Source organism: Ricinus communis, chromosome 1 (genome assembly GCF_019578655.1).
Source record: "Ricinus communis isolate WT05 ecotype wild-type chromosome 1, ASM1957865v1, whole genome shotgun sequence".
NCBI lineage: Eukaryota > Viridiplantae > Streptophyta > Magnoliopsida > Malpighiales > Euphorbiaceae > Ricinus > Ricinus communis.
Window position 1 is genome coordinate 13,741,365 of NC_063256.1, and position 10,003 is coordinate 13,751,367.

At 31.1% G+C, this 10,003-nt stretch overlaps 1 long non-coding RNA gene across 6 annotated transcripts; it reads right to left on the minus strand.

The window, feature by feature from the left end:
* Nucleotides 1-4,324: 4,324 nt before the first annotated feature.
* LOC107262432 lies at nt 4,325-8,391 on the minus strand. Of its 6 annotated transcripts, XR_007216279.1 has the most exons (6): nt 7,706-8,391; nt 7,130-7,213; nt 6,689-7,008; nt 5,483-6,517; nt 5,293-5,367; nt 4,325-5,054 (listed from the first exon to the last, which is right to left on the minus strand). It is a non-coding gene; the product is annotated as an uncharacterized LOC107262432 (long non-coding RNA). The 6 variants fall into 6 exon arrangements; XR_001536306.3 differs by having other exon boundaries at nt 5,293-6,517; XR_007216292.1 differs by lacking the exon at nt 4,325-5,054 and having other exon boundaries at nt 5,314-5,897; nt 5,993-6,517.
* Between the last annotated feature and the right edge of the window lie 1,612 nt (nt 8,392-10,003).

Consider the following 10,003-nt stretch of genomic DNA (forward strand, 5'->3'; position numbering starts at 1 on the left):
AATGAATAACAAAGATAGATCATCAAGAACACAAAGAGACAGAATTATAAAGATAGATCTCAATGGAATATGAAGAGTCAATTTTTTTTTATGTAATCTGAGATCTAACACAAAAACATCAAAGATAACAATTTTTTTCTTTTAGGACGCTTTTTTTTTTTTTTGATATATGCAAACAAAATCTTGAGATAAGAAGAATAAAGATAAAAATAATAATAATAATAACAAGAACAATAGATGGCAAAAGGTGCAAAATATAAGATGAACACAAGATATTGAGAATTAAAAGATAGTATTGGATACGCAAACCTCAATCTCGAGCCAATGCTCTGATACCACTTATGATGGGAATTGTAGGTTTCATCAATTAACTCCCCAATAGCAAAAATACTATGATAAGTTGAATTAGAAGAAAACTAGAAATTACCAATTTAATCCACAAATTCGGATCGTTCAAAGATTGAAGTAAGAAGATGGATGCTACTTAACCCCTTTACCAACAAGGATAAAGATACTAAGATAGACTTTGAATTTCCTCTTATGCCACAAACAAGAAAGTTTGATAAATAACAAGAAAACAAAGATTTAGATTTTGACACCACAAGCTAGAATAAAGCTTGATAAGTCGCAAAGTTCAAGCAAGAAATTAAAGACAAAATTCCTCACAATAAAACTCAAACAAAATTTCATATATCAAATTCAATCATGCTCCAAAAGAAAGAGAAAATGACTTGTTTATATAGAGTACAAGTCCATGCACACACTACTAAAATAGACTCACACACATAGAATTACTTTTACTCTTAAATGGACTTAGTAACCACTATCCACACTAATAGCCATTACTTGGTATTGATTACCCCATTAACTTGTATATGGTGGCTCTTAATAACCACTACCCACATTGATAGCCATTACTTGGTATTAATTACCACATTAACTTGTATGGTGGCTACATGTAACCCTAATTGTTATTAACATGAAAACAAGTTAAATATTATTCCTTGGGCCTCCATGGATGCCTTATTGGGTTAAAGTTCTTGGGCTTTCCAAATGTCCCTAATTAAACCCAATATGGCTTGTTGAAGCTTCTTGGATTTGGACCTTGTGATTGGGCCTTCTTGTACTATTAATGGATCTTGGATCTCTTTAAGCTTTGAACTTGGATTCACATCAATGGGCCCACATATCGGATCGTGAAATAACTTAATTGGCCACTATAATTGTTTTTTCAGTTAGAGAAAATGTTATTTATACTAGAAATAGTTGAGGCCAAATGCAATGCATATATATATATATATATATATATATATATTTAATTCATGTAAGTAGTTTTTTACAAAGATTCATGTTCAACTTGTATATAAAAGAGAGCTTTAGAAAAACCAAAATCTTAATTGTTTTGTGGTGGAAAAGGGAGGCAAGGGAAGAATTACCACTCCTCTTAAAGCAGTTATACTTCTTTATACATCAATGCTAAGAGAGCTTGCATTAAATGGTTATAAAGGGCCACATATCACCCAGAACAACAACAAAAATTTCTCGTTCTACTTTGTGTTTCATCGTTTAGATTTAATCCAGTAGGTTTGGGAGGATGAGCTCTTGACAGTCTTTTTGTTGCTATCTATTTATATGAAAATAGTGTACTGACATAATTTTTTTCTTTCCTAACTGGCTCTTTATATATTCTTATAGATATTTTTCTTAAATTTGGCGTGAATGGCTACTTTATGCTATAAAGGGCTATTTCTTCTCTTAATCTTAATATTAGTATCATCCTTTTGGTTAATCAATTTCTTTATTATTTAATCTTTCACTACTCTTTGAGCTTCCTACTTTTAACTTTTCTCTAATTATCAACGCTCTCTGTATATTCAGGTAACTGGATATGAATGATAAGGTGCATTAGTTATTTCGAGTTATAGTCCTGCTCCACTCCTAACTGTATAAAAGATCAAAAAGAATAAATATCATCTGTGATTCAATTTCTCATAATAAATATCATCTGTTATTAACCGCGACAATAACCATAAAACATGTTGTTGCTAATTCATAAAAGTTGAACTATTGAAAAGTTTAGTGCTAATTTTCTTTTGTTACTTTCGTCCTAGAATTTATTAGAACTAGTTTTTTTTTGTTTAAATAGTGGAATTGAAATAATGGGAATTAATATTTGGGGGAAAATATAAATTGGATTTAGGGGCTCAAAAGACTTAAGGTTTAAGCAGATTCAAGGAGCTCAGCCTGAAATCAAAGTTAAGGCCAGTGTGCTCAGGGAGTCTTTAACTAGTGGTGAAATAGAAGCTATTGATAGGCCAATTCAGCTGGCTAAGAGATGAGATTCGATTAGAGGGTCAATTGGATTTTCCTAATATGCCCAAGTCAACGTGGGATAAGATTCTATAATGATTTGAATTATTTAAAAAAAAAAAAGATCAAGCACCAGTTCAACTCTAGACTCGATGAGATCTATAAACACTATAAGCATACAGTGATGAAAGAATAAATGTTTTTGACTTGATGGACATGAAGGCAATAATAGTTAAATCTTTTGAAACTATTCTTATCCACAAGAAACCGTCAATGGTACTGCTCCTACCAACACTAACAACGCCATCGCTGATCAACAACCACCCATTAGTTTGGTGGTAAAGCACAAAGGAAATGGTGGTCTTGTTGAGTTTGCTGATAGTGACGATGAAGTGCTGATTCTTCTCGCTTCTTCACTAAAAATCCTCGACTTGAGAAAATGATGAAAAAAATGGACAAGATGAAAGGATGGATGGGAAGGAATACCTCAAAGGGAAAGGTGAATGCTCTAACTTTAAGAAATTCGATTGTCCCGGAGATCTCCATGCTTTTCTTAAATGCTTAATGAGTTAGCATATCTACATGCTTAATTCAAGTATGCTATTTGATCGGAGCTACTGCCTCGCTAGTACTGGTAGTTGGATGAAAAAATAAAGAGAGGATTGGAAAGACGTGCTAAGAGATTTATGGGCCAATATGGATACAACACTGAAGTGAAAGTAAGTGAATGTGCTTCCAACGTAGGCCGAGCTTAAGAGGAACTCGTATAGGATGAACAACGCGCGAAACACTCTAATTTAGTGTAGCTAGTCAACCAAGGAAGTATTGAAACCAACGCATTGATCTGAATGCCTGAGAAATAAGATAAAAAGGTGTGTGCTTAAAATGAGTAGATGGACTAGGTTAAAGTACTCTTATTAGGGCTAGGAAGATATTCATCTATTTGTAGACTTTCCAAACACATTATCTCTGATGCTACAGGGGAAACTTAGGCTCCGTAAGAGATACAAATACTATTTGCACTGATATTTTAAAGTGTCGACTCCTTTTCTCGATAGTCACATAATCATTATAGTTTCTTAGGTCCCTCAACAAAATGACTAATTTCAAAATGGGCCTAGTATTGAAGAGCAATTCCTCGACATTGGGGCCGGGCTTACTAGCGCTTATGAACTCTAGTAATTGAATATCTTATAGGATTAGGATTAGGATTGAATTAGATTAGTTGGAATATGTATTTTCTTTTAGGATTTATGATTTAGTTAAGATTTGAAATATATTAAATTAATTAATTAGATTAATACCAATTAATACTTAATATTTTTGTTAGTTGAAAATTTTTCTCATCCCCTTCACATGTAGTAGGAATGTGTGAGCATAAATAGATTTTAGTCCTGGCTATAGGTGATATTTTATCTCGTCATTGTATTGAGAAACTGCTCTTCATACTACCAAGTTCATTTCAAAATGAGTTGTTCGCTCAAGGGACCTATAGAGGACCACAATTATCATACTTTTTAAAATCGCTACCCAAAATATCAAGACAAATAAGTCAGTTGGTATCAGTTATAGAGAGCTAAAGATTATAGGTTCGAAAAGTTAAGTACGAATAGAGATGGTTTAAGGCATCCCTATCAGATTCCACTAAAGTAAATGAATCTTTGCCTATCCTAATAAAATTACATTAATATAGTCAATTCTACTTATCCTAAAGCATGAACCTTTTCTTATCTAATGTGATATGAGCAAACAAATTCTGACCTAATTGGAACCCCAATTAGCCCTAGCGGGAGGTACTTTCGTATCTTAAATTTTATTTTTACATGAGAGGTGAATACAATTTTATTACCTAAATCCAGGTGCCGGATTCATGTTCATCTTATGAGCATGTGAGTGATCGATCACCCATAAATCTTAAGTTGATTTTAATCCCTTATATGCGTGGTGAAAACCTAAAAGCAATAAAATAAAACATACATAGAAAGGGGGGAGGAGAAAAGAGAAATCCAGAAAAGGATTAAGGAGATCGGGGCAATTAAGGGGAGGAATTAATTACAATCATGGCTTAAAAACCTCAAAAATAAATAATTTAACTAATTAATTAACTAAAACTAATCCTAAAAGTCCAGTTATGATCTCTAAATCGGGTAAGTAGAATCTGTAACTGTGAAAAAATTTTAGGTTAGTAAAGGAAATTAACTAAGAAGCAAATAAACAAACAAATTATGTAAAAATAAAAATTAAAAGCAAATTAAAAAAGAAACATTAAATATAAAAATAATACTAAAGCTATTGGAAATGAGATGTAGCACAAATGCAAAAGAAGCTAATAAGCACTACTAGTAATAAGTTAATAAACTGTTAATTTAATACTTGCGGTGCAAAGGAAGCTAACCCGACAAAAACTAAAGTGTTTTCACTGGGTTACTATTACAAATACTTATCAAATGGCTCAAACAATATCATGTCAATTATAACCATTGTAATAGAAATTTTCATTATCTTTAGTTAAAATCCACTTGCTTTCTTTAAAAAATTTTGTTAGGTTTTTTTAATTTACTACTTAAATGTTTGTTTCAATCCTGATCCTATTATACAATTATATAATATAGTAATGTAATTTGAACTCATTAAAGAATATAAAAACGAAAAAAAGTAAAGATGATAAGTTTGAAATAAATACTGGGAAAGAAACAACCTGTTACTGGTGGATAGATGGTCCCCAAGGCTTCTTCAACAATGTCCTGAAAGTAGCAAATTTATCTAATTGTGATGGATATAACACAAATGATCGAAGACAATTAAAAGACTTAACGCAGAAGTAACAAACAAGCATCTGATAACTCAGATTTTATAGCACAGTTAGTGTTGTCTTTATCCACAATGTTCGAAATTTGTAAAGTTGCAGAAAAATTCCAAGAAATTTACTAACGTTGCTGGTATTCTTGGCAGGAAAGGAGAAAAGGAAAAGATTAATTAAACCTGCTGGTATCAAACAATCAATAGAGGAAATGCTTGCTTGAAATATATGAAGATTGCCATATCCAAACCCTCTTCCTATGCACAACCAGTCAACACCATAATTTGAGCAAAAGTAAAGATATAAATAAATGATACATTGTCAAAAAACCTCTAAATTCATTTTACACGTACAGAAATAGGAAATACTTACAAATGAAAAATGTAATTCTCACAAATGTAGAAGGTTTGAAATTGGGTTCCACCCATAATTCAGGGTCTGTTATCTGTTGGTAGTGCAAACTTTAGCTCAAATGGAATCTCGAAGAATCCTACAAGCTTTGCCACACTATCTCAGCACTTTCATGTGTATATGTGGATTTGAAATTGGGTTCCACCCATAATTCAGGGTCTCTTATCTGTTGGTAGTGCAAACTTTAGCTCAAATGGAATCTCGCAGAATCCTACAAGCTTTGCCGCACTATCTCAGCACTTTCATGTGTATACGTGGATTTGTTCACAGAATGCAGTTTCCTCTGCTTCCCCATTTCATGTACGCCCCTTTCTCTCGTCGGGATTTAAACGTGAAGTCAACCTCTTTGCCAGAAACTCTCTTTCACGTCTCATTGCTCGAGTTAGTTTATGCAAGACATAAAAGAAAATTAGTTTAAGCATTACAGCTCCAAGCAATGTGTCAGTTCGTAGGCTAAAAAGAGAGAAAAACCTTGACGATAGAGAAATTGTAAGCTCATCTCCAGCACGAGGAGCGGGACTTGAATTGCAAAATGCCGCTTCATTTGCTTCCAGCCTGAAGAATATGAAAATGAATTTCCTGATACTAAGTTACTACATAAATTCAAATGAAATTAACAGGCCAATATAGTAGTAGAGGACCAAATGAACTGCAAATACTATATAGCAAACAAGTAGCTGCTTGTGGTATTGCAGTTTGGCAACTTGTTCCTTCAATTCTGTCACATAAGCTCTTATGCTTCTCACGTTCTCCTATGCTGCATTTTCTTCATATTAACTGAATTAGAACGACAATAGCCTGGAGTTCCTTCCCGTGATGAAACGTCTCCACATTCTTCACTTTTTGTAGGATTCTCTTTCTCAGACTCTGGCTGGGTCTCACCGGATATGAAATGAAGTCTTCATTTTGCGGTGCTCTGTTTTCAATCTCATTTTCCAAAACTTGCTGGGAAGTTGGAGTCCCAGCAGGGGTATATGACCGCTTCGTTTCCCAACCCTGCAAGGAAAAAGAATTTCAGGATGTAGTCAACAGGAATCAGATAAGTATCGATATGAAGAAGGATATATTCTACATGTAAAAGTTGGACACAAAAAAAAACGTATGAAATAAAACTTGACTAATATTCAAATCTGAGGTGAATAATATCAAATTTACTAATATCGGCACCTCTTATAGTTTCAGCAACTTAGTAAAGTAAAATCAAGCCATGCTCCCATTTAATGCATATAATATCTTAATGATATTCTCTGAGCCCCATCTGCATGTCTGTGAAGCTGTTTCACTTCCAGCAAGGTCTTCGAAATTTTAATAATCATGGGTGATTTCAGAAAGGTTAATAAACTGTTATTCTAATGCTTGCAGCGGCGAAGGAAGCTACACCAACACAAAGATACAGTTCTTCACTAGTCACGCATACTTATAAGATGGCTCAAATGTTGATCATTGGTTGTGGTTTCTTCCACCAACTTCTCGACCACAGCAACTTTCTGCATATGAGAACCACAAAATAACCAGCAGTTGAGATAACACCTAACAGAAAATCTACTCTTTCAGAAAAAAGAAAGAAAGAAAGAAATGCGTATGCCTCTGGGTCATCTAGAATTCGACCTGATTCTGAATTCAGCAGGTCCCTGACATTTTCATTGTAAATCTCTAATCAAGAATCTTAATTGTAAAGTCTCTCTGTGCCGTCTGCACCCAGGCCAGTACTCAAAAGATCAGTTAATGAAGTTACAAAAGGAAACTACAAAATCAAGTGATTTACTTTAATATATACATCCTGATTTTCCACCCAATTTTTTTGAATATGAAAAGCCTCCTTTGTTGTCTATTGTGATAATAATTTACAATTTTGATAAACAGTAACAACAGATCCAGATTAAGCAACGATACACTCGTCTCAAAATAAAGAGATTAATTCAATCGCAACAAAATCTAAGAAGAAAAAGAAAGAAAAATAGCCTCTAATATAAAAAAAAAAGGAAAAAAAAAAAAAAGAAACCAGCACCAAAAGTTTCTAAAGAAAAAGAGGAAGGAAAGTTAGCAACAGAGCAACAAAACATTTGGTAAAACCTGCCATTTCTAAAATGATAGTATCCAATTTACATAAAAGAAAATGATCATGAAACACAACGTTTCCTTCAATTTAAGCGTGGATCTTAAGGAAATAAATTCAATACTCACGGAATTCTCAAGATAAGAACAATGCGGCAAGCTTTTCAAACTGAATCAGAGAAAGAGAGAGAGAGAGAGGGAGGAGTTTTTAGAGAGAGAAGGAAAGAGAATGGGTATTTTTGAGGACGAAGAAGAAGAGATTTGTTTGTCTGTGTCTTTAATGAAGAAAAAAGGGCAGCTTTGTGTTGTGACCCACAATATAAACATTTGATTTTGTGAGCCCCAACGGCTAGTTTCTGTTTTTTTTTTTTTTAATTACTTCTGTGTTATTAGCAATTGCATATTCTTCTGCTGTGTTGGCGTGCCTTTAGTCGCCCATGCCAAATGGAGTTTTTTGTTCGGGTTGGTTGATTAATTTCTGCACACATAATTGGAACGAAAGTTAAAGAGAAAAATTTTGTATATATGCTAGAATTTTGTTTGCAAGCTAGTTTTACGGTTTTTTGTTTTAACCAATAAGATGATAAGCCATAATGGACATTTTGTATATTTGAAAAAAAATTAAATTAAAATTCCATTAAAATATATATATCTAAATATGTTCTAAATTCATTTAAAAATTATCTTTATTATTTAAATTTATCTAAATCCAAATAAAAATACCTGCATATATACTATCCGAACTCCTTAAGGACTAATTTAATATATATAATTATAAAATAAACTTTTAAATATTTAAATATCGGATATCTTGCCTATTAAATATCTATTTACATAAATATTATTAAATAGATGTTCATTTCTAATAATTAAAATATTAGATATATTAACAAATATTAATAATATTACACTATTTTTAAAAATTGTATTATCTTATCAATAGATAAACTAACGAGTTTCATCATTTATTTATTGTAACTTAGGCTATATTATTTTTGCAATTACCTCTACAATGCATTCAAAAGAAAATAGAGGATAGCAATTGTCACTGCTAATAGTTGGCATGTACTCCATTTAAGTTCTTACATAAAGAATTAAAATGAAAGAATCAGTTGTATATATTAACTTCAGAAAGGTCTTAAATTCAAGTTCTTTTTTCCTCATTTGTAATTCGAAATAACTTCTTAGCATTATAATATAATCATATTTTCTTGAATTTGGTAAAATAATTTATATTACCCTTAATACTATAGTTTATCTTATATTTTTAAAATATATCTTTTACTAATTAATACAATTACATTGCTCAATTTTGTTAATCTTATTAATTATTAATAACAATATTTTTCTGTCAAAACAATATGTAAATCTTAATACATTTGTGTATAAATCTGAGTTAATTATTATTATTTTATTGAAGTTTGGATAAATTTAAAAGTCCAATCTTGCTTTTTAAAAAGTAAACTAATTCCTCCATAATATTTGCTTTCATAATTATTAACTCTTTTTTTATTTTGTTTTTATCAGTCACAAAGATCTTAATTTGGTCATTATACTTATTATAAGTTTAATTTGATACAATAGAGAGTTAAATTTAGTTTTTAGACTTAATATCAAATATTAAAATTCTTTTAAAATAATTTATATTTTTAAATTTTTCTGATTTCCTTGAATTCTTTTAGAAAGAAAATCATGGATAGATCTTTTTATTTATTTATTGATCTTTTAGGAAAAAAATCATAGATAGCTCATTTAATTATTCATTATTTTTTTGTAATTAATACACTAATGAAAATAATTTATGCAACTAAATTCAAAAGTAAAAACTAATTCAAAGTTAATTTAATATACATAATGCAAATAATTTATGCATCAAGATTAATGAATTTGATAATAGTAGTAAGTGTTGGAATTAATTGTGTATGAAAATAATAGGAATAAACTGATAGTTGAGAGTTTCAACTATTTAAAATAAAAGATAACAAAAAAATTAATTTTTCTCATTAAAACTAAAGGGAAAAGGTGTACTTTTATCCTTAACATTTAGTGCGATGAGCGACTTAGTTCTTAATCTATTTCTAAACGTAATTAAACTCTTAAAGTATCAAAAAACCTGTAATTTAAGCTCTTCGCAATAACAAAATAATTATCACCATTGCTTCAAGTTGACACCATTATTTCTCCTTCTCCATGTTCTTCTTTTTCTTTCTTTCCCTATCCCATTTAAATCTAAGAAGAATACTCATAAATGAAATTTGTTGGATTATTTGACATAAAACTTGTAATCTTGCTATAATCTTTTATGTGGAGCGAGTCCCATAAGCATGTATTTATTTTGTCAAATTATTGTAGTTCTATTAAGATTGGAACATTTCATTGTTATGATGAACAACGTTATCTGTCGATTTCAACCAAATCAACATAATA